The sequence below is a fragment of the Achroia grisella genome, unplaced genomic scaffold (assembly GCF_030625045.1).
Source record: "Achroia grisella isolate CSIRO2021 unplaced genomic scaffold, CSIRO_AGI_Agris_v1 utg149, whole genome shotgun sequence".
NCBI classification, from domain to species: Eukaryota; Metazoa; Arthropoda; class Insecta; order Lepidoptera; family Pyralidae; genus Achroia; species Achroia grisella.
In genome coordinates this window covers 584,427-611,184 of record NW_026712644.1, presented here as the reverse complement: position 1 = coordinate 611,184, position 26,758 = coordinate 584,427, and the positions used below count along the sequence as shown (strand labels likewise).

The following is a 26,758-nucleotide window of genomic DNA, read 5'->3' as shown; positions in this document are numbered from 1 at the left end:
GTGGTCGTGTGGAATGAGTAGTCATGCTCACTAAAATGTCCAGACATGTGGCGGCGTGGTGGGCCGGGTCAATGGGCTCCCTAAAATATGGTCGAGCGCAGTGATGGCCGGGTCATCCGTCATACTCGTGAACGATTGCGACTGGTCTGCTCTTATCACTACGACTATTTAATCTTATTGTATTTATATTTGACCCATAAATTAGTGCTTGGTGGTAGATTGTATTCACACGTTTCGACTTGTAAATGTAAGTTTACAAGGATTATTTAAAAGAGCAACACACAAGTTTCTTGCTCGTTCTTCTTGTGATGAGACAGCTTTCCGAACCTACCACTCGTTCGGAAAGCTAATAAAAAACAAATTGTTATGACTATTCAAAAGTGCTTAAATTAAGTTTATAATAAATGATTTTCTATTCTATTCTATTCTATGAAAATCGATCAAGCCGTTTCGGAGGAGTATGGTAACTAGCATTGTGACACGAGAATTTTATATATTACATTTATTTTTAGACCTACAATGAGAGAATAGTTTTGTATATTCCTTTATTTATATTTAAAATAACATCATTCGGTGAAGCTGTATAGGCCAGCTGCTGCCAACACCATTAGAAGTCGAAAGAAAAAAAATAATAAAAAAATGAAAACTACCTGAAATTTTCTTCAAATCGCTAACCCAATAGAACACTGGATTAAGTTTAAAATTAAAATTTTTGGATTTAGACATTAAAGAAAACGCTTTAGGGTGCATTTTCCAAAATTTGCTATTATTGAGTTAATTCAGTCTGGGTTTTATCAAATTTCTGAATTGAATTCAAACAAGAAGAGTGTTTCTATTAATATCTGAAACATACGTTGAGTAGTTCTCTTTTTATGAGACCTTCAGCTATCAAAGTTTTTATTTAACACCATAATTACATCAAGGCTATATATACTAAAATTATAAGGCTGAATAATTGTTTGTATGTTTGAACGCACTGATCTCAGACACTACTTCGCATTGGAAAATTCTTTTAGTGTTAAATAGCCTATCCAGCTAGTAACAATAAAAAAACCTCTGTTACTACTTGCTAATGGTTACTAATCAAATCAAATCAAAATATCTTTATACATATGTAGGTCTATTACAGACTTTTATGATATATCAAATCTACCGTCAGTTCGGAACGATTTCGAGATGAGAAGAACTGACAAAAAACTCAGCTCGTATTCTTTTCGAATATGGTTGTACATGTTTACAATATGTACAAATGTAAAGGTAGATATAAGTCAGTGAAATTACAGGAGAAGGTATAAGGATCTTAGTTCTCTAGAATGGCAACGCATAACTGATATCACGGACGACACATGATAACGTGAAGTCGTGTACGGCGACGGTTACCACTTACCGTCAGGTGGTCAGCTTGTCATTCCAATTACATAAAAACCTCGATATTTTCACTTACGAGTATATTACAGATTGCGTATTACTTTAATTTCTAAATCTGTTAAACTCGTTTATTAAGCAATTATAAGGTAATTCAATCATATATCTAATTATATTCATGAAAGAATTATCGAGATTAACAGGTTCTTTTTTTGTTTGTAGTCCACGCAAAGTGAACGTTGAATTAAATTGAGTAATGTTTATTGAATAATCGCATAGTTAATGAGAATCCATCACAGATTTTGTGTGTCTCATATGTTGGGGTCTTCGAAATTTTTAGTGTTTATTTTTTATCCCTGGAGCATTTTCAGTGTCATATAGTCACACTAAAACAAGCTTGTGTTATGGATACTAGAAAAATTACAATTCCAAATTTGAATTTAAAAATGAATCCGTATTATTGTAAACAATATTTGAAAAAAATACGAGCTGAGTTTCTTGTCAGTTCTTCTCATCTCGAAATCACGGTAGATTTGACATATCATAAGAGTCTGTAATATACCTACGTAAGTAAAAATATTTTGATTTTCAATAATAGATATGTATATATGCATACATATATTGGTATGTATATAATATACATAGAAAACACTCAGACCAATACAATATTACTCATGAATTCAAATGTTTGTACCGTACGAAGACTGGAACCCGCGACCATCGAAAGTAAGCCGATGTGTTTAAGCGCTAGACCTCCAAGGCCGTCAAAAATTGGCGTCATTTATTAGAATGGTAAACAAGCTGCCAGTTCAAAGTATTGGAAGTAATTAAAGCAAACTGAAATTATTAATTGATTTGATTTGATTTGATTTGACCGATTTTAGTATGAGACACACATGCCATTCACAAAGGAAAACAAAAAAAAGCAAAAAAAATCCAGTACACAACTCAAGAGCAAGCACAATTCTCCTCCTGCTTGCTCTCAGATTATGGAATGAACTACCTGCCGAAGTTCTCTCTGGAGACTACCCCTGACAACCCTGGTGTTTCAAGCATCCAAAAGCTATGGTAAGCGTTTACGATCAGATGTTCTTCTTACTGTTCCTACCGTTATTCTCAATTGAATCTGTATACTGAACTGGACGGTAGGAAAAAATATTAATACAAAAAAATTTACGACGAAAATCATAAGCGGCTAAAATGTCCTGTCCATGTATAAATGATATTTGATTAGATTTGATTTGACTTGACCTGATTAGATTTGATTTGATTGACCGTATGCTGGGCACCAGCATGGTATAAAAACATTAGTCATAACTCCATGGTTTAAGAAGTCATTAAATCGTCCGTGACTGCCCCAGCCTTAACCGCAGTCGGTTAAAAAACCAAACGCATGACTAATTGAGAAGAATCAACATTAGGAAGTGATTATACGATCATCGTGATGTTACGTTATTAATTTGAGGTTGTACACTTCACGCGTTACGTTACAAATTAAAGTAGGTACGTAGGTAAACTTGTTCGGTTGTTTTTTTTAAATTTCAAATTAGTCAGACTACTTTAGACCATAAAAAATCAATTCCTTTTTTAAAATAATTGCATTGCGGCGTTTTGTACCAAGTAGGTACAAAAAAAATTGTAGGTCTGAGGATAGGACGTGAACTATTTTTTATACCCCTAAGTATTTACATTTTCATTTATTTTATTTTATTATTTTACTATTCAACTCATAGAAATACTTTAATTCATTATTTTGTAACTACATATATAAGATAGATAGAGGGGAACGGAAATTGTTATAATAATGTAGACTGGTAACACCATTGCAATATACCATGTCAGGTTAACCTCCACGCGGTTCCCCTGGAAACCATTATGATATATTCCTAGTGAATTTGTCACGATGGACTAACTGACCTGATCTCATGTTCACCTTATCATCTTCCTCTGGTGCATTCCATTATCATCCATTAAAAATATCATCATCATCATTTCAGCCCGGAAGACGTCCACATGAAGGTCCAACATCCTGGAGACCTTTCCCTATTGGTATATACAATCTTAACCACTTATACAAAACACTATTGACAATTAACTTGACTCCATTTCGTCATCTGCTTCTTCCTTATCCCATTTATTTGTGGTCGGCGTAATATGTTTTTCTCTTCCATTCATCCCTGTTCGCAGTCATGCCGTTATTCACTCACTTTCTTATCATATCATCTTTCACACAGTGAAATCTCTGATTCTGTCCTTATGACCGTCCACATTCATATGTAACACCTTTCTTAATATTATCTTCCTTCATACATACCCATACCATGATAGACGATTACTCTTCAACCTCTCCAATACCGACGTCACTTTCATACCTCTTCTAATGAAAGAAAGAAAGAAAATTGTTTATTTGGTACACTGAAAATAATTTTTAAATTTTAATTTACATTTTTATATTAATAATTACAGTACCAAATAGGTCTCCGCTCAGCATATGTCGTGACGGGGTGTTCTGCGGATACCTTCATATATAATAAATATAATAAAATAATAATAATAATACACATACATACATAAACCCAGGCGGATAACACAGAGTAAACATATATAAATAAACTTCAAACATAACTACACACTGAAACATAAAATACACATAAGTTCTGTTGACACTAGTAGGCTGACATCTTGCATTACCCCGCATTTGGAGTGCAGACACATTACGGCAGTTTTCTGAGTGAGTTTCTTGAGGTTTTTTTTAAATTTATTTTTAAAATCTGCACAGTTAATGCATTCATTCTTTATAACTTGATTCCAATTATGAACTAATTATTGAAAGTTGATTATTATCTAGCACCCATTACAGTCCAGTCACATTAATTCTGTGCAAGCATCAAGGTCCATATCATCACGACTTGTCAAGTCGTAGGTGAGCAAACTGTCAAACGTAACTTTCTATGTACCAGTTTGGACAATGGATTAAAAAACAATTGAATTAATAATCGAAATCTTGTTATTGTAAATTGATACAGAGCATATCGTCGGTGAAATTGGGCATGCAGGTAGATGTTATGACGTAGGCATCCGCTAAGAAAGGATTTTGATTAATTTTACCCCCAAGGGGATAAAATAGGGAATGAAAATTTGTATGAAACTTTGTCAATTTTAAACCGATCAGGCTGGGACTATGCATGCATAAAGCTACTATGACGTAGGCATCTCCTAAGAAAAGATTTTGATAAATTCCACCCCTAAGGGGATAAATAAATGCGAGCGAAGCCGCGGGCAAAAGCTAGTTTTTCAATAAATTTATTATTTGACTACTTAACCTGAGTGGGATAGTCATAGGCTCTGTCAATAAATTTACTTCTGTCAGTTGTCTAGTACCCATAACACTCTGTGAATTGTCCTAGGTTATTATTATTGTAAAGTTCCTCCATTAGCTAACTAATCGGGTGATTTATCTAAATAGTTGAACTATTTGGTATGCCGAATAGAATTAGTCCGGTATCAAAGATACCGACTATGATTCATGCTGTGTATAACGACAATAAACATGGCAAACCTATATATATAACTACTCTAGGCTTCCAAACTATATCCGAGCTCTATTCATTACCTGATGATGCCTCGTTCAGAAGCGACACATGTGCTACAACATGGGTGTAGATCTAATAACGCTCGGAGTTTGATCACCAATAGGTGCTTTATTGGTGATCAAATTCCAACCGTAATGTAAGGCTTCCATTAGCGGTGGTTAGGTTTCCTCAACGAACATTTGAATCTTCTACAGGCTAATAGTAACTGGTAAAATTAAACAAGAAAATATTAATCCATTAATTTATTTAACAAATCTATTTATTTTATCTCTTTTAAATTTCTTCGTCGGTCAACTAAAATGATCATTCATGCAGTAGACAGAATAACCACAATGAATATAGTGTACCTTTATATCGGATATAGCTTAGAAAAGCTTATAGTTATTTACATAAATTAGGCTTTTATTTAAGCTATATCCGAGCTCTATTTCTATCTCAAAATGCCTCGTTCAGGTGTCGCAATATGACGACAATACGACTGTCATTGAATCTATACCAGATTCAATGACAGTCGGAATTTGATCACCAATAGAGAAAGTAACTCTTCCAGTAGGTGTGGATAGGTTTCCGCAATGAACATTTAAAAAAAATATTCGTTTTGTCTCATAAAAATTCCTACGTCGCCCAACTAATCGGGTGATTTATCGAAATAGTTGAGCTGTTTGGAATGCTGAATAGAATTAGACCGTTTTCAAACGTACCGAGTATGATTCATACTGTAGACAAAACGACATGGCGTGATCCAAACACAAAAGTTAAGTTCCGTTATGCAAAAGCCAATTGGAAGGGGATTATTATTAACAGGACAACTGTTTATATTTAAAAACGTAATTATTATGTATAAATTTCATACTAATTGTTACAGTAGTTTTTTACATATGAATGTGGATATAAGGGCAGAGGAAGGCCGTAAAAGAGTTGGATGGACTGTGTGAAAGATGATATGGTAAGAAAGGAAGTAACGATATGACTGCAAATAGGGATAAATGGAAGAAAAAACATATTACGACGATCCCAAAAACGGGATAAGAAAGAAGCAGATGATGACGTTACAGTCGTTTTAAGCTCTTCCAATCGATTCCCGTCTAATTTAAACGGGAATCGCAATTACGATGGCCTTATCCGAGATTCAAAGTCTAGCGGTGACCTTAGACCAAATAAGTATACGTCAGGATTTGGCCTCCAGCCGCTCCATAAGTCCTTCCACAGGTTTGGAATGTCATCTGCACTCGCCCCTGTAGTTCGATGAAGCTGTAAAAGCCAGCTGCGGCCAATAGCTTTACATGAATAAGTCCTTCCACAGGTTTGGAATGTCATCTGCACTCGCCCCTGTAGTTCGATGAAGCTGTAAAAGCCAGCTGCGGCCAATTACTTGAAACGTTTAAGACATACAGACAAACAGACGATATTTGCCTTGTCACGATTTTAAAAAGAATATTTGATTTGTAAATTAATATGATTAACACTTGGATTTTAATAGGGTTTGCTGGAATTATTAAACTCATCTTTATTGTTATAATATCAAAGAATCCGCCAAAACCGTTCACACAGGATTGCGTCACTACTCAAAATATATTTTTTGTTTAATATACATCTGTGTAACAATTTTTTTACACAGCGTTTTTGCAAGCAATAGTTTGCATAGATTAATTTTTTTCATTTTGAAGGCTTTGTCCATATATGCATATAAGTCTGCCTCAATTAAAAGAAAACTTTTTTGTGTCTTTTTTATTGTGGGTTTTGGGCTATTGGCACGTGTTAAGACCTGTAGCAATGCGACCTACGTAGATCTATTGTACTCGCCCTTTTTCAAAGTTCGCTACCTAGACCCGTCAGGGACAAGAATTGAACGATATTATTAGGAGCGAATGTGTATACTTTCCAAAGGAGTATACACTAATCCTGATTTTTATTTCGTTTATACATTAGTGGGCTGTTCACACCAAATCACCACCAACCACATAGGATGTTCTTCTTGTGGCGTTCTTTTCTGCTTGTCAAAATCTGCTAATTATTGTTAAGTTGATGCCTAATTTTGCCATGTATTTATTCAATTTGTAATGTTCAGTGAGGACCCTAGTCATGATGCATACATTATTTTTACTCAATAGCATGATCTATTGGGGTATTTATTCGAGTAGTCCTTTTGTGTCATAGTGTAAAAGTTTTTTTTAAAGTCGTAGATTATTGTGTTATTGTTGTACAGAGTAAGTATAAAGTGACACATTTAACTCATAAAATAAATGCGTACAATGACAGATTTATCCCGAAATAGGGATTTCTTCCAGTCAACCTTTGAGTGACTGAGAGGATTGTGGAATGGTGGATACAGGTAAATAATACGCAATAAAAATTGTTAGGTATGTTGGTAAAATTTTTGATTCAATTCTCGTAAGCCAACTCTTATAAAACGTAGCGTTATTTAGTTGCTTCTGGGTTCTTTATTTTTAAATGCAGAATTCCATGAATTTTTGCTTTGCTTCTATACTTGAAATTTTGAAATTCGAATTAGAATTGTGTAATTATTTTCTGGGACCATTGTTTTTATATACAGTACTCCCTGTTACAATTTTTTACACTGATTCTATATTTAAAATTTTGAAATTCGAATTAGAATTGTGTAATTATTTTCTGGGACCATTGTTTTTATATACAGTACTCCCTGTTACAATTTTTTACACTGATTCTATATTTAAAATTTTGAAATTCGAATCGCAACTGTGACATTCTTCCAAACCAGTTATCAGCAGTTAGAACCAGTTTAAAATATCTTCGATAAGCTCTCAACGGCCATTGTTTGAAAATGGATGATAATAATTTCGCAATCTGGATCAAATTCAATATTGTCATCTCTAGTTGTCAATAGTGAACCATAATTCATAAACGGGTCTAGGAGATAATGCACGTCTTATCTGAAGACCAACTGACAAGTTATCTGAGTTAATATACATTAGTATTGCTCCATATTTATATGCACTTATATTATTACTAAATCTAAATAAATATATGTATACTTACGCAACAGTCTCGGCCTTAACAATTTAGCACATCTCCTTACTTCAGATGGTAGCAAATATAGACAACAAAACAAACATACAAACAATCATACTCATGAATACAAATGTTTGTATCGTGCAAAAAATCGAACCCGCGACCATTGGACGTAAAGTGGTGTGCTTAACCACTAGACCACTGTCACTTATTGACGAACTGAACACAACAGTTGACATGCCCACATTTCTATTTGGACCCAATTTGGCAGAGGACACGTGTGCACGACGCAGCTTTCTAGATTTTTATTATAGTTTTTTATATATACATTTTAAATACTCTTTTTTCCTTTGTTCCATTATTATTTGTCACTTGAAATTTATGTACACATTTTACCATTAGTGACTTTAATTTCTCTTCATTTAAAATTATTATTAAAATAAATACAGTCCTTAACTACCAACAAACTGCCTGTTTTTAACGACTGGGTTTAGTTACTAGTAACTAACTAAACCCAATCGTTAAAACAGGGCTATACCGGGAGTTTTCTCGAATTAATTCAGTTTGTCACTTTATTCTCCCAAATTTGAATTTGAATTTAAAAATGTATTATTGTAAACATGTACAACATTTATTTGTAAAGAATACGAGCTGAGTTTCTTGTCAGTTCTCCTCATCTCGAAATCATTCCGAACTGACGGTAGATTTGACATATCATAAGTCTGTAATAGACCTACATGAATAAAGATATTTTGAATTTGTTATAGGTTTCTCCATATTAAGAGAATGACCTATTTATTTTTATAAAAACTGTGTCTAAGTCTGAAATATTAAATAATACTTTTTTTGCATTAACAAAACTCGAACTCACTACCTTAACAGTTCAAAACGCTTTAGAAATCTGATAAACAGGTCCCCTCTGTAACTACAAATATTCATATCAACTGAAATATTTGGTCTGAATTTCCCAACACGGAATATGATGGTGGAATGTTAAGATGCAAATAAGATTAATTTCGCTGGCATTTCAACATCCCTTAGAATTCTCGCTTCTATTAATAGATTTTAATAAAAAATAGAACTACATTTCTATACTAGAATCTTATGAATAGGCTGTATGGACTATTTTCTTTTGCCTGTCCGAATTTAGCGTATTTAAAACTATAACTATTAGGATTTTTTACCGCGAAGTTAGCATAACGAATTCTGAGAATGCACTGATAAAAGCAATTTAATAAATAGATTCCTCTCAGTTTGTTAATTATTTAATTTTTGTGTATTACTTTTAAAGATTTTGGAGCTATTTAAGGACGTAGAGATATCAGCGCCATATTATTCACACGACTTCTAGAATGAATATCTATGTCTGTGATTAAGGCAGCAACAAGAAAGGTATATTAAGGTTTCTTAAGGGTCGGCAATGCGCACATGACACCCCTTGTGTTTCAGGCGTCTATAGGCTACAGTAACCGTTTACCATCAGATAGGCCGTACGCTTGTTTGCCACCATAGTAGTATAAAAAACATCTATATCCATCCATTGATATGTGGTGGGTCAATAGCGACTAGCGGGGAGAGAATACATTCGAGAGGACACTCCGATCGATTCCCCGTTCAATCTAAACGGATATCAAAGTTACGGCGCCCTGATCCGAGGTTCGAACCCCTAGCGGTACTTCAGATTAAAGTCGTATCCGTCCGACGGAGTTGGCCTTCAGCCGCTCCATAAGTCCTTCCTTTGGTTTTGAGTGTCATCTGCACTCGCCCCCTATCATCCGGTGAAGCTGTAAAGGCCAGCTGCGGCCAACAGCATTAGAGTAATCCGAAAAAAGGGTCTCAATGGTTGTGTATCACTATACCGTTGTGAGTGAACAGTATACGCAATTGTACTCTGAACCGTATATACCATAAGCCGGTTATGGGCAAACCAAGTACTAGGAAGTTTTGATTGACCGTGGTCCTTATTAAGATTCCTTATACGCAGCCACGTGGGCGGACCAGATCCATTATGAGTACCAATTATCCATATACCTCGGTATAGACTTAAATCATATAAAATTAGAATAGCATGGAAAATTCTATATTTGAACTGTAAAAAAACATAAACCAGTCGCAAATAATTGATGCAATTAACGCATTTAAATTAAATTACTAAGACACACCTCTGTAACTGCCAATGTTTGCACCAACAACTAAAAGTAGAGCGAGTGGGTATATATGTTTGGGCCAATATATTGGCCCTATTCATTAGCCCAATGTGTACACGTACCTGAACAATATTAGAAAAAAAAATGAAAATTAGAAAAAAAACTTAAAAATAATGTTGCTATTTCATAAAATCGTTACGAATTATGTCATATATATAACTACAAATTAAATAGTGTCAAAAATAATACAATAAAACAAGTTATTCATATTATATCTGCAAATGTTACTTACATATGTCATAAGATATAGTATGAATAATTGGAAAATATTATTGCCAGCCTCGCTGTGTACCTTTACAAAAATTTAAAAATAAAAAAAAACTTTAAAATAATGTTGATGTTCAATTATATCAATTTATGTGTTGCCATATACATAACCACAGATTAAGTAGTGTAAAAAAGAATAAAAAAAAACAGTAATTAATTCATATTGTATGTACATATGTAAGTACTTACATTGTCAGCCTCGCCATCGACAGAGAATCTCTGACAGTGCAGTTTCAGAGGAGCTTCCTCCCGCGTACACTTAGATTACAGTATGAACTACCTGCAGAGTTCTTCTCACGAGACTACAGCATGGGTTTTAAAGAAGGGTATAATATTAAGGTTTCTTAAGGGTCGGTAATAGGCACGTGACACCCCTAGTGTCTCAGGCGTCCATAGGCTACGGTAACCATTTACCATCAGATGGGCCGTATGCCACTTTGCCACCATCGTGGTATAAAAAAAAACTATGTAATACAGGTCAATAATACAAATGTATATAACAACTAGCTTTTGCCCGCGGCTTCGCTCGCGTTAATTTATCCCCTTAGGGGTGGAATTTATCAAAATCCTTTCTCAGGGGATGCCTACGTCACAGTAGCTTTTTTTTTATAGATGATAATGGAATGGTGGACCCGCCTGCGCTAACGGTTTGCGTTGGCGGGGCACCAGTGGAGAATGATAAGTTGAATATAGCATGAGGTCAGGTCAGTTAGCCCATCGTGACAAATTCACTAAGAATTTATTACGATGGTTTCCAGGGGGAACCGCATGGAGGTCAACCTGATATTGGTATATTGCTAGTAATGGGGTCATGAGTCCACATTACTAACAATTCCCTTCCCCCTTCATAGTAGTTTTATGCATGCAAAGTCTCAGCCCGATCGGTTTAAAATTGACAAGGTTCATACAAACTTTCATTCCCTATTTTATCCCCTTGGGGATAGAATTAATCAAAATCCTTTCTTAGCGGATGCCTACGTCATAACATCTACCTGCATGCCAAATTTCATCCCGATCCGTCCAGTGGTTTGGGCTGTGCGTTGACAGATCACTATGCCAGTCACCTTTGAGTTATACATATATGTTATATAACAATTTAAATTCTTAACCTTATAGACATAAAGTCTAATTTGTATTACATACTCAATTTAACAAATGTAACACCCACATCCAATAAATTAATAGAGGTCAAACATTAACTACTGACGTTGATCATAATGTGGATCTACTGTTTGAGTTTTCATTACCATGCAGTTCATTATACGGATTCAATTGAGAACTGGCAAGAAACTAAATAAAAGCTTTTTTTTAATATGTTTATTAATTATATTATATAGATACCCTCGATATATATAATTATATAGATGGTATATAATATTGTGATACCGTTTTATTTTCACATTTTACCGACTAAACAATTGAACGATTCGTAAGTTAAATATTTCGTGAATGGGATTATCTATCTTTTATTTAAAAAAGCAAAGATTTAACAAAACGTCATACCTTCTAATATACGTCAGCGTAGATTATAAAAAATAATTTGTGTTTAATTGATAATAGTAATTATTACGATTATAATAGGTATATCCATACTAATATCATCATTCATCAGTTAAGAAATAAATGAGATAGCGATATCTTAGAACCTTCGAACCAGTCGTGACCCGAGGACTAGTACACGATACAGCGGACAGACAATAAGACAAAAATTACATATAATGTATTCCACTTACTAATAATTTATTTCTTTATGACGGCCTCGGTGGTGTAGTGGTTTAGCACACCGCCTTGCTTACGAAGGTTGCAGGTTCGATTTCTCGCACAGCACAAACATGAGTATGATTGTTTGTATAGGTCTGGGTGATTTCTACATATAATATGTAGGTATTTACAAAAAAAAAATGGTAAAAATTAGAATAGACAAAACGGCATATTTGAAAAATGGCATTTTTATTATGTAAATTAAGAAAAAAAACAATATAATTCGCCGATAGCTCATTTGGTAATGATGAAGTCGATGAAGATATAAAAGATGCGATGTTCACACATGAAATGAAACGGGAATTGAAATAATGATGGCTTGAGCCGAGGTTCGAACCCCTAGCGGTGTCCTCAGATTAAAGTCATATCAGTCAGGTGGGAGTTGGCCTTCAGCCACTCCATAAGTCCTTCCGCGGATTTGGAGTGTCATCTGCACTCGCTCCCTATCATCCGGTGAAGCTGTAAAGGCCAGCTGCGGCTAACAGCATTAGAGTAGTCCAAAAAAAAACATGAAATGCTCTACAATACAGTAATAATGCTGTACTGATTAAAATCTTATCTACAAATTAAGAGCGCTTGGTGCTCTCTACCTACCCCGTAACAGATACAGCTTGTAGATAAGATACAATAATGGACTTAATACTTTCAAAAATAACCTTCAAACAATATAAAATCTAGACCTATATAATAATAACAATATAATCACACGGCTGGGTATATGAAACGTAATTCACATGCTTAAGTTTTAGAGTAATTGCTAAAACATACACAAACATAAAGATAATAGATGTGGCGTATTTGTATCGAGGGTGACTTTGTATAAAGTTGTCTATATGAGAATAGTAGAATTTATTCACTCTCTTAACATTTACAGTAATAATATATTTTATGTAAATATACACATAATGTAATAAAAAAATGTACATAGAAAACATCCAGACTGGTATAAATAATCATACTCATGAATACAATTTTTTTACGGAACGAGGAATCGAACATGGGACCATCGGAAGTAAAGCGGTGTGCTAAACCGCTAGATCACGAAGTCGGCAATATAGCCCAAATTTACCACTTACCATCGGTCAGAAGTCAAACGAACTTACCATGGATTCACGGTGCTGGTGCCGAGTTCATCGTGAGGCAGAGAGGGAAACGAGCAGTTCCCGGATCACAACTCAACATTTCTATTTATGACTATGATTATGCATATTATGTATGTATTTACCAAAAAAAAATGTAAGTATTTTCAAATTCAAAATATCTTTATTCATGTAGGTCTATTACAGACTCTTATGATATGTCAAATCTACCGTCAGTTCGGAATGATATCGAGATGAGAAGAACTGACAATAAACTCAGCTCGTATTTTTTTTTCAAATAATAGTTGAACATGTTTATGATAAATACAGTTATTAAAATTCAAATTTGGGAGAATAGAGTGACCACCAGCATATGCTATCGCAAAGAACAAAAAAATTAATCAGTGTTCACAACCTGAACAGACCAGTCCCCACAAGCAGCATCCGTTCACGAGTATGACGTATGAGGCAGTCATCATTGTACTCAACCATATTTGAGGGAGCACATCGACCCGGCCCACCACGCTGCATTTATATCAGATATCTAGTACTCATAACACAAGCTCTGCTTACCGTAGGACTAGATGGCGCTGTGTTAATTGCCCAGGTTTATTATTATTATTGTTACGCTTTATTTTGGTGACGACTCGGTGGTCTGGCGGTCTAGCATACCGCTTTACGACCGATGGTCGCGGGTTCGATTCCTCGCACGGCACAAACATTTGTATTCATGAGTATGATTGTTTGTGTCGGTCTGGGTGTTTTCTATGTCTAATATATATGTATTTACGAAAAAAAATATCTATGTATTTGTATCAGTTGTCTAGTACCCATAACACAAGCTTTAGCTAGCTTAACTTGGGTCTAGATGGCGCTGTGTGAATTGTCCTGAGATTATTATTATTATTATTATTTATTTTCACAGCTTTTGCTGTTTTTTACACTTTGTCGCATATACCACATTATTATTATTATTACCACATAAAGGCATCGTGTGTCGCTTCCATTTTACCACTTTCCGTGTTCAATAATTACCACTATGTCGGTCACCACGTGGTAATTCAGACCACATTCACTTTCTGTTCTTGTAGTTACACTAGAAAAATTGTACGACACACCTGCACTGAGTGTCATATGTTAGACATATAATAGACTAGTTGAGCCCGCGACTTCGTTCGCGTGGAATAGACGACGAATGAGTAATTTTTATTTCACCCCCTATTTTAATTTACCCCCTTAAGGGTAAAATTTATACAAGCTTAGAAAAGTTGTTAGACACAAGTGCACTGAGTGTCATATGTTAGACATATAATAGACTAGCTGACCCCGCGACTTCGTTCGCGTGGAATAGACGACGAATGAGTAATTTTTATTTCACCCCCTATTTTATTTTACCCCCGTAAGAGTAAAATTTATACATACTTTGAATTTCATATTTATTTACATTTATTCAACAGCCTAAAAATAAGTTTCAAGCGTATAGTAAGAATGAAGATACTTCCGTACAACTTTTCACCTCCCTTACAACACTTTTTTTCGCATTTAAAGTAGCTTAAGTCCTTTCTCATTTCATATAAATCGGTTCAGTAGTTTTGGCGTGAAAGGGAGACAGACAGACAGACAGAGTTACTTTACATAGACAGATTTATTATTTTACTGCTTTTTGCTTATGATAATATCACCACCTCGCCTTCTGGCATGGGTGTGTACAGGATATTGAATGGAGGTCGTATAACAATATACGAGTATATATTACTATATATACTCGTAAATATATATAGTTATGTAGGGGACAAGGAATTGTTAGTAATGTGGACTAATAATTCCATTGCTAGCAATACATATGGTAACAAAAGGATCCGTTTTATCAATTTTAATAGCTTAAATAATTAATTAATAGGTTATCTAATAGTTTAAAATGTAGGTTAACCTCCACGCAGTTCCCTCTGGAAACCATCGTGATAAATTCCTGATAAATTTGCCGCAATGGGCTATTTGATCTGATATTATTACATCCTATCATCCATTGGTGACTCGCCAGCGTAAACCGTTAGCGCAGGCGAGTACACCAGTGCCGTGATCACACAGGCAATTTCAATGTCTTAATTTTATATTATTTCATATGTATGTTAGTCTTAAGGTATTTACAATATAGTAGCTTGAAATAAATAAATATATAAAATAAATAAATAAAATTGCATTATCCCATTACTGTCTCAGCACACTTTGTTTTGCCGTACAAATTAATATAGCTATTAAAAATAGGGGTTGACGGTACAGGGGTGAAAATTTAGAGTTATATTTTTTTATAGTTGAATCATAAAAACAAGAAATCTTTAGTGTGAATACCCTTATCACTTAGGACTAGAAAAACAGATTAAAACCTGTTCTAAAACCCACTGAGTACACATATAAAGTCGTTTCGTAGAATTACGATAACTAACATTCTCATGAGAATTTATATATAAAACAATGTATACCTAGTATATATAGTATGTAAAAAATACTGACTGTATATAATCCAAATCTAAATATATATATAACTCAAAGGTGACTGACATAGTGATCTATCAACGCACAGCCCAAACCACTGGACGGATCGGGCTGAAATTTGGCACACAGGTAGATGTCATAACATCTACCTGTATGCCAAATTTCAGCTCAGATGCCTACGTCATAACATAGGCATCCGCTAAGAAAGGATTTTGATTAATTCTACTTCCAAAGGGATAAAATAGGGGATGAAAGTTTATATGAAACTTTGTCAATTTTAAACCGATCTGGCCGAGACATTGCATGCATAAAGCTACTATGACGTATGCATCCCCTAAGAAAGGATTTTGATAAATTCCATCCCCAAGGGGATAAATTAACGCGAAGCGAAGCCGCGGGCAAAAGCTAGTTAAAATATACACATATAACTAGCAATACACTTTCGCGTAGTGTAATTTTAAATTTTCCGCACCAATATTAAGACAATTATATATGTAACTGGCAACACGAAATGGTTTTCACAACATCATAACAACTTTATGTAATCCTTACAAGTTGCTAATAAAATTATTATGTTATTATACTAACAATTATTGCCACATGGAATAATTTTGACGGTACCGCGTTGCGTAAATAATGTACTTTTGTATTAAGGTTGTATGTCCCATAGTTTTTACATTAACCCCAGGGTTTGGGCTATTGTCAGGTGCTAAGACCTGTAACACTGCGACCTGTATAGATCTATTGCGCTCGCCCTTATTCAAAGTTCGCTACCTAGACCCGTGAGGGACAAGAATTGAAGGATATTCTTAGAAGCGATGGTTTTTATCTTCTCAGGATGGAGTATAAACTTTCCAAAGCAGATATTTCGTTTATGCATGAGTGGGCTACAACCATATTGGATGTGTAGTGTCGTTTCCTCTTCTGCTTGACGAAATCTGCATGATGTTATGCTAACGCCTAATTCCGCCATGTCTTGTATGTCCCTTACACTTCACTAAACAAACGTTACTACTATAAAATTTTTGTTTATTTAAAACTCGATGAAATTTTATCCATAGGATAAGGCAACTGATATCGATGTTTCACGCTAGACAGGTTTCTTTAAACAAGTTTGTTTTAGAATAACACTTAACTGGATCTTTACCCCTAGAAACATTAGAAATGGAAATAGAAATAATCTTCATTCAAATAAACTCAATACAAGCACTTTTGATAATCACATTTTTTTATTCTACTACTCATTCGGAATGCAGATTCATCACAAGAAGAATGAGCAAGAAATTGATTGTTTATTTGTGTGTTGCTTTTTTGAATAAATGTTTTTTTTATATTTTTTTAAACATTCTTGATAAACTCAATATTTCTACTCATGTTTATCAATAAAATATTTTATGTTTTCGTATTTCGAGAGTACATCTGTATTTAAATACTAAATTTTATTAATTTTTGTTTCAGATAATCTAAATAGATACTCTACTGAACTCTATTGAACAGGTATGTGTAAATTCAAATAATATACTTACACTACAACTACAATATATGACATAACAACTACATAACATAATCAACAAAAATGTACCTGTCAAAATAAATCCAAATGATTACAAATTTTGACAGCTCACTGCCGCCATCGTCTGTCAAAATAAGCCAAAACGGTTTTCAAATTTTGACACTACACTGACGCCATCTTAATTATTCATTGTAATATGTTCCGACATAGATAGATAGACTCTTGATAGGGTTGCAGTTTAAAATAATAGATAGATATCAATTCTAAAAATATCAGTCTGTAAAATAGCATAGAAATAGTCTTTATTCAAATAAACTCACAAGCACTTTTGAATAGTAATATTTTTTTAATTCTACCACTCATTCGGAACGTAGACTCATAACAAAAAATATGAGTTCTGGCTCATACTTGCGTATTGCTTTTTTAAATAAATGTTGTTCTAAGTAAATAAACATTAACAAGGATTAGGCATGCGACAATAAACATAGAAACGCATTAAATCAATTACGTTGGTATATATAATTTTAACAAATATTACTTTTTAATTTAATATTACTTTTTCGAATATATCTTGTAAGCCTAAATCTTTATACAGTATAAAATGAGAGTTTGTATGGAAGTTCGTCATTTTTGAAGCTAGAACGATGAAACTTTTTTCTTTGGTCTTTTTAGGTTAGATTATTAAATATTTTTTCTTTATGTAGTCAAGGACACTATTCCTTCAGACGAAGTCGCGGACACAGCTAGTTAATAATTACCTTACTAATAATATAAACGCGGAAGTTTGTGAATATAGATGGATGTTATTACACTTTCACGCTAAAACTACTTAATGGATATTAATACAGTAATATAGCGTATGTGTCAGAATAACACATCGGCTATACTTTTTATTGAAATTTGACGCGCGCGAAATCGCGGGCACTGCTTGTATTAATATATATTCAGACAACAATAGTCAATTTTGTTAATGAAATCCGTTTGTCCTTGTTGTAGGTAAATGTGTATGTTTAGTTTTTAATAGGCATTACGCGATAGCTATTTCACCATCTGTAATAAAAATATCAAGTCAATCAAACGTCAGAGAAATAGTAATATGTACAATTTGCGTACAATACTTATGAAGCGAGCCACACAATTATAATTGTATAGTATATTGAAATAATATATTCATTGTACACTCATATACATACAACACTTATATTCAAATCTTTAGATTTTTTTGGGAGTTTGGGCTATTGTGAGGTGCTTGGACCTGACTGCGACCTACATAGATCTATTGTACTCGCCGTTTTTCAAAGTTCACTACCTAGAAAGAAGCCTAAAAGAGCAACACACAAGTTTCTTGCTCGTTCTTCTTGTGATGAGACAGCTTTCCGTACGAGTGGTAGATAAAAAACAAATTGTTATGACTATTCAAAAGTGCTTAAATTAAGTTTATTTGAATAAATGATTTTCTATTCTATTCTATTCTATTCTATTCTAGACCCGTGTTTAGAATTGATAGATATTCTTAGAAGATTAAAACTTTTGGAATTATTCCTCTAATACTCATATGTAATAAATAAATAAACCCTGGACAATAAACACAGCGCCATCTAGTTCCACACTAAGCGGAACTTATGTTATGGGTACTCATTATTGATATAGTTTTTTTTTATAATCCCAGAACAATTCACACAGCGTCATCTAGACTCAAGTTAAGCTAGCTAAAGCGTGTGTTATGGGTACTAGACAACTGATACAAATACATAGATTTTTTTTTTTTTAAATACATAGAAAATTATTAAATCTAAGTATTAACGGCCTCGGTGGTCTACCACACTACTTCACTTACGATCGCCGGTTCAATTCCTCGCACGTTGCAAACATTTGTATTCATTAGAAAGATTGTTTGTATTGTTCTGGGTGTTTTCTATTTACAAAAAAATATCTAAGTATTTGTATCAGTTGTCTAGTACCCATAACACAAGCTAAATTACTTGTGTTGTGGTACTAGATGGCTCTGTGTGTTTTCTAGAGTTATTATTTATCTATTAATATTTATTTTAAAAAGTAAAACTACACGTGATATAATCTTTGTGCGACTGTACCATTGACAATCGCTATCATTACGCTCCGTGTTGCGTCGAGGCGTCGATGGGTACAGATGCAAAATCTCACTCCATAATCATTACCTTACATGCGACAGTGAAAGTTGAATTTAGGTAATTTCAAAAATATCCCAATTGTACTAAAAATATACACTCATTTATAATAATTGGTCAATAGTCGCAATTTGACTAAAATTCATTTAAATTATAAGACTAGCGAGGAGGGCACAGAAAAGCCATTTCATATGAACGAGCTCTTCTGCGTCCTCCCTGGAGAGTGTAGCTCGGGACCTTAGGGCAATTCCCTTTACAGGGCTATTTCTTCGGAAGCAATCCCCCCCAGTGACTAGATATTAGCCAACAATTGACTGGTCTTTGGACGTAATAAATCTTATGTACCACGGGTTAACTTAGGGCAAATCTCTTTGCACCGGCTATTTCTTCGGGAGTAATCCCCCGAGTCACTAGATATAAGCCAATTATTGGCTGGTCTTTAGACCTAATCTATCTTATGTACTACGTGCTAAATTTCTTTTTCTTTATTATACGTCAGTGAATCATATTTGACACTGACTTATTATAGGCTCTCTGCACTCATTCTTCCTATTAACGTTAACTGTGCAAAAGTTCATAATCCTTCGTCTGCGTAATTTTCGTTAGAAAATTATTGCTTATCCCTTCGATCGATGCCAGGTCCAGTTCAAACGGGGACCGAATTTACGACGGCCTGCGCCGATGTTCAAACCCCTAGACTAAAAACATAACCGTCAGGCGGGATTTGGCCCTCAGGCGCTCCATAAGTCCTTCTGCTAGTTTGGAGTGCCATGTGCACTCGCCTCCTATCGTCCAGTGAAGCTGTAAAGACCAGCTGCGGCACAGCAATAGAGTAGTTCGAAAAAAATATCAGCAAGTAGTTCATCCCATTGTTGAGAACTCACTAATCGTATGTGAATGAGTGTATGAGTGTATGAGTGTAATGTCGCAACTAGACATTATGAATACGTACCGAATTAGCACAATACCTGCGACGTAACATTTAGTCAGCGACAGAACAATTATCTATAATGCTATTGTCTTTATTCTGAAGAAAGGGCGCAGTGTGAAAATCTGTCGGTGAAAGTTTTTGATATGCAATATTGTTCTTTCGTTTCACTTTCACAATTTTGAGTATCAAATTGCGTTTTTTATTTAAGACGACGCCAAAATCTCTATAGTAAATTTAAGAATTAATAAAAAACTGTAATGTCAGGTGATCGTGTAACTCCTGCAGCTCTTACAACATATAGGTAATATTTATATATATTATATTGTAAATTAAAGACTGTAAAATTTGACGTTCATAAGCGGTTAAAATGTCCTTATAAACGAATAAATGGATGGATGTTGAATTTGAATTTGAATTTAGTAAATTAAAGAATTAATGAAAAATTGTATATATATATTGGGCGATATATAATACAAGCGTGATACAGACGAAGTCGTCGAAATAAAATTAAGTCACCTCGGCTGTCAGTTTGCTTATATTATATTTGGGTGTTTAGAATTTAATATATATAATAATAATAAGCTGTGTATCTTTAGAAAATAATTTCCTTAGGCGACTTTAGTCAAGGAATATATATATATATATGTCTATCTATTTACATGTACTTCTCTGCTTGTTCTCTACTATAAAACGCGTGTATTCTACTTATAAACCTTCCTCTTGAGTCACTCTATCTATTGCTGAAAATTGTATTAAATATATATAAAAGTACTATATAAAAGCTAAAAATTTATTCCGCACAGAGATCAAATAAAAAAGTAGGTAGATAATCAATCTCTCACAGGCGATCATATATTTAAATATTTCTAAATTATGATTCAAAAAGTATCAATTCATTGGAATATCAAGGTAATGCAGACCCGTTTTTTTATTCTTCCATATACCTAACAGCAATTAAAAAAATACTTATAACATCGCAGACTTGCCAAAACATTTCTTGTGCCTATTTAATATTCCGCATTGATATTTAAAACTATACAAGAACCGTTAACCATGCATAACTAAATAAGTCTATAGCTAGCGTGACCACACATCTTGTTTTCAATGGTATTATCCCATTTTTCTGTTCCTTGTCCCGCTATCCCGGAAAAAATTGGAAATACATAATAGACATTTTTAAAACAAGGATATAACAACTTTAAAATCATCAATAGTTGTTTTTAAACTATTCTATTTTGCTAAGCAAGATCAAAATTATTGAAAAATTTCAGTAAATTTTCTTATATTAGTAATGGTCAACGACATAATTTCAATAAATAAATGAATTATTCGTAGTGAATAAATTTGATAATAGTGAGTGTAATTAATAATGAGTTTTATCAATATTTACTTTGCATTTCTTTTCGGTACCGAGTAAGTACCGAATTGTTATAAAAAGTGGTCACTATATCTATCGGTATCTAAGTATCTATGTACCCATAATCTCCTAAAATCGATAACAATCTACGTCTGCCACAGAAAACAAGCTTTTGTCAAAATGACATGTCAAAAATGCGAAGGTAAAATCTGTCAATTTTGACAGCTAACTCAATAGTTTCGTAATAAAAAAAAATAACTGTCGCACGACGCGAGACGTTGACCCTAAACTAATGGTGGGTATAGATTGATAAAAACCGGTCTGGAACGTTTTTTTCGTTTTGTATCGATTATATATTATTTATTACATTACGGATGTGCGACGAACAGACATGTTCCTTTGAATATTTAACAATAAAAAAAACTTACAAAAAAAGTATCAGTCCAGCTACTTTTTATTGAAGAATGAATCACTTAAAATGTATTTCTTTTACACAAATAAATATAGTACTACTAGCTGTGGCCGCGGTTTCACCCGCGTCAAATTTATAGCCTATATGTTATTCTGATGTATAAGCTTTAATACTGTAAAGTTTCAACTAAATCGGTTCAGTAGTATTTGCGTGAAAGAGTAACAAACATCCATCCATACTCACAAACTTTCGCTTTTATAATATTAATAAGATTACAAAAATATGTCAGTATTGTAAAACAAATAGTCGATGCAATAATTGTAAAATATAAAAAATGCTACTTAAGAACTTCCTCAAAAGTTGTTAACTTTTTACGGCATATCGGTTGAAGGGATCTTAATAAAATTTAACGTGAACATATACTATATTAGGAGAACGAATATTGACTATATTCTATATTAAAAAAAAATTAGGCGAGGTAATTAAAAAATTAAAAAAACAAAACACTAAACAACACAATTTCCCCGAATTCTCAAAGTAAATACACACTTGCTCGTGTAAATATTACATCCGCCAAAAAATATTCACGTACTTACAAAATACACGAAACAAACAATAGCAGAAAAAAAACAGTAACGAATCTTGGACATATAGCAGCAAAGTTAAATTACTTTTAGTACACGAAAGAGGAAATGTATAAAAAATGTTTTTGGTCTAAGTTAATTCAACATTACTCTTTATTCATAAAATTGGAATGACATACGAGCTTACGGCTGCCTGTATGGGGAAGGGGATTGTTAGTAATGTGGACTAATAACCCCATTGGTATTAATGTACCATGTCAGGTTGACCTCCATCATCTTCTTTTCCTTATCCCATTTATTTGGGGTCGGCGTAATAGGTCTTTCTCTTCCATTCATCCGTGTTCGCAGTCATCTCCTACTCCCTGTATTATCATAGAGGCATGATGGCCTCTCATTTCATTATTTAATTGAATTAGTGCTAATCGGTTTGTTTTCACATACCTAAACTTAAATTGTAAAGTAAGAATAAAATTATTTAAAAGAGCAACACGCAAGTTTCTTGCTCGTTCTTCTTGTGATGAGACAGATTTCCGAATGAGTATTCAAAAGTGCTTCAATGTAAGTTTATTTGAAATGATTTTCTATTCTCGGCCTGTAATTTTTTTATTTAAGAGATCGAAGACTACTCTAACTGCGTAGTCTTCTAAAATATCTGTTGTCAATTTTGAGTAATATAAATTAATAGAAATCATCGTTTAGACCTCCGAAACCTAATGTATGCAAGAAATAGCTACTGTACATAAATTGCCACATAAAATTACTGTTTACTATGAACGTATCAGTAGCCATTGTTCCTAATCTTGAGCAGTTAAAATCGATCTCATCCCATCATTATGCATGCCCGCCCAGTGTTGCTCAGCATTAACTATAATGAGGTAATATAGTCATGTACAATTTAAGAACGAATTAGTTTGGAGGAGAGCGAATCTTTCGCTCTTTAGTTCGTTTGATAAAATACTTTTACATATTTGCGAGCAAAACAGGAAAGAGGCTGGTTGTTGCTTCTTATTCTTTCGTGTCAATGGTAATCCTAAATATTTTTAGATTAGAACTTCATGTTTATGGCACATGTTTGTTTATTTTTCTTCATGAAGGACAATGGACAGACATGTACAGAAGTAGGACACCGCTAAAAAGCAAGAACATACTAAATATGAGGCCTAAATAAACGAACCCATATTGCGACCTAGAAACAGACAAGAACACTTATAGGCCTAAAGGTGGTCAGTTTACTGTCATTCTATGAATGGAGTTGGGAGCAAACGAAAGAACGAAGTTCCCAGAAGACCGGTGAACTAAATTGAAGGATCTTAGTCGTGAACTATTAGGAGCATAACTAAAGTAATAGCCGATCTCGAAGCTTCCTATAATTGAGCAAATTCCTATTTACATGGGGCGTATATGACTTAACATGTTTCACAGAACATGTATACACTTCCTATTTCTAGCAATCTATTTGATGAACAGGAGGTACTTAATTCAACTGTGTTTTATACCGACTTGATAAAAGATAGGGTATCGATTCAGTTCTTTTTTCTTAGTTTAATACAGAACTGCATTTTTAAACCCTTTTGGAATCATATTTTTTTTTAATTAGATACTTTCATATCGGTATCACGAGCAAATGTGTATTGGTGGAAATTGAATTGTTATATTGATAGACTAGTGTTGTTTTGCAATGTTCGTGTTCGAAAAATTAATTTAATTTACTATCTGCTCACAGTTCATTACCTTTGATCATGGTTTACACACTGACGAGATATCGGGAACTCATTAAAAAATACGCAAGATTTCGTAATTTTTCTAAAAAAAATATTCTCGACGGCCTCGTTGGTCTAGCGGTTTAGCACACCGCCTTACTTTCGATGGTCGCGGGTTCGATTCTTGGCACGGTACAAACATTTCTATTCATGAATATGATTGTTTGGTCCGGGTATTTTCAATGTATAATATGTATGTATTTACAAAAATAATATCTATATGTGTGTGTGTATTGTATCAGTTATCTAGTACGCATATCACAAATTTTAGCTAGCTTAACTTGGGTCTAGATGGCGTTGTGTGAATTGTCCTGAGATTATTATTATTCTATCTGTGCGGACAGCCTACAATATTAATTATATTTTTATATGTGTCATTTTACTAAAAGGTATTATATAAATCAGTATATAACACCAAGTACCCACAACGGGACTTTTATTTGATCATCTCCTTTATATTATCAACAACATTATTATTTATCAACCAAGTGTAGGAATAAACCACTACATTTTTGGTCCTTCGAGCCGGAAATCCGAGTCCCGAAATTCACTACCAATAGCTGATTCATATTTTTATAGTCTATAAGTTCAGTACACTTTATAATAAAAAGCGAGTTAGAATCATGCCGGACAGGTTGTCGACCGGCTACGTGTCCAGAATATGTTTCTCATCATTAGATTTTATGATTGCCACTCAGGTATGAACGTTTCTATTGTAGTTACCGTCTAGTGATTTTAGTGGTACATGGTAGATTACTTATATTTTGTATATCCATTTTTTGTACCTTTTATACTGTAATTATTATTTATGAGAGTGTGAGGAGTTCGAAATATATCGATTTCGTTCGATTTCCATTCGATTCATGACCTACCTTTTTAACTTACTAAAATAAAATTATATTTATTCTACAGTCTACACTAATATTTCAAAGAGGAAATATTAGATTAATAATAATTCTGCCGTGAGTATGTTGCCATCTCCTCTCCTTAAGAGGGGCGATGAGATTTTTTGAAAAAAAAAAAAAAATATCTCAGGTCAATTCACACAGCGCCATCTAGTGCCAAGCTAAGCAGAGCTTGCGTTATGGGTACTAGACAACTGATAGATAGACATGGATACATTTTTTTTGTAAATAAATACATATTATACATAGAAAACACCCAGACCGATACAAACAATCGTACTCATGAATACAAATGTTTGTACCGTGCGAGGCATCGAACCCACTTCCATCGGATATTAAAGCGGTGTGCTAAACCACTACACCACCAAGGCTGTCAAATTATTAGATTAAGTATTTTTGTTATTTAAAGATTTTTTTATATTCTAAAAATTTTTTTTATATTCTAAAGAAAGTTATCTATAATATATAAATGTGTATGGTTATAAAGGCAGAGGAAGGCCAAAAAAGAGGCGGATGGACTATGTGAAAGATGATACGACAAGAAAGGGAGTTAATAATGAGATAACTGCAAGCAGGGAAAACCTAAGTGAACACATTATGTCAACTCCAAATGATTGAAATAAGATGATCATAAATTATTAGATATGGCAGTAAAATTACAAATCACGCGCACCCCAATAAATTGAGGGGAGAAAAGGGGTTAACTTGTAATGTGTACCAATGTACCATGCCAGGTTGACCTCCACCAGAGTCCCTCTGGAAACCATTGTGATAAATTCCTGGTGAAATTATCACGGCGGGCTAACATACCTGACCTCATGCTCATCTTATCATCCCCCACTGGTGCCCCGGCAGCGTAATGCGTTAGCGCAGGTGGGTGTACCATTAACAACTATATAAATATATGTCGTGATGTGAATGACTGTCAATATTTACCATCCAGTGGGTCGTTAGCTTTTTTATCATTCCAGATACATAAGAAAAATATATAGGAATAATTGCTCTAAGTTTTCTAGCTGATTGTAGTGAACAGTTTGGCTCTGTGCCGAATTGATACTATGCGTACAGACTGACTCATCTATTATTTTTATGTACATATATACAAACGATGGTGACTTTGATATGGAAATCGTAGAGCTTTGTAGGTTAATAGTACAATGGATATTGTTTGGGGTAAATTGAAAAAAAAATCGCTCACGATTATAATCTATGGTGTGAGGCGGATGGCCGTCTCTCGGATTATTTGTGTTTGTTATTGGTGTTTTCATCATCAGAGAGTCAGAAATAAAAAAGTCACTAACACATTTTTTTTCTAGTGACATAGATTTGAACTTGTAACAATTTGAACTATGTGGATGTTGTAAACCATAAAATCAACGTCTCAATTTATGGG

At 33.9% G+C, this 26,758-nt stretch overlaps 1 protein-coding gene across 1 annotated transcript in view; it reads left to right on the top strand.

Annotated features, from left to right (window-relative positions):
* The window catches only part of LOC131840659 (uncharacterized), a 138,326-nt gene that overhangs the window by 26,556 nt on the left and 85,012 nt on the right, over positions 1-26,758 (top strand). The window contains exon 2 of the mRNA XM_059188835.1: positions 17,215-17,253. The gene's annotated coding sequence lies outside the window, so the exon portion shown is untranslated. The remainder of the gene's footprint in view (positions 1-17,214; positions 17,254-26,758) is intronic.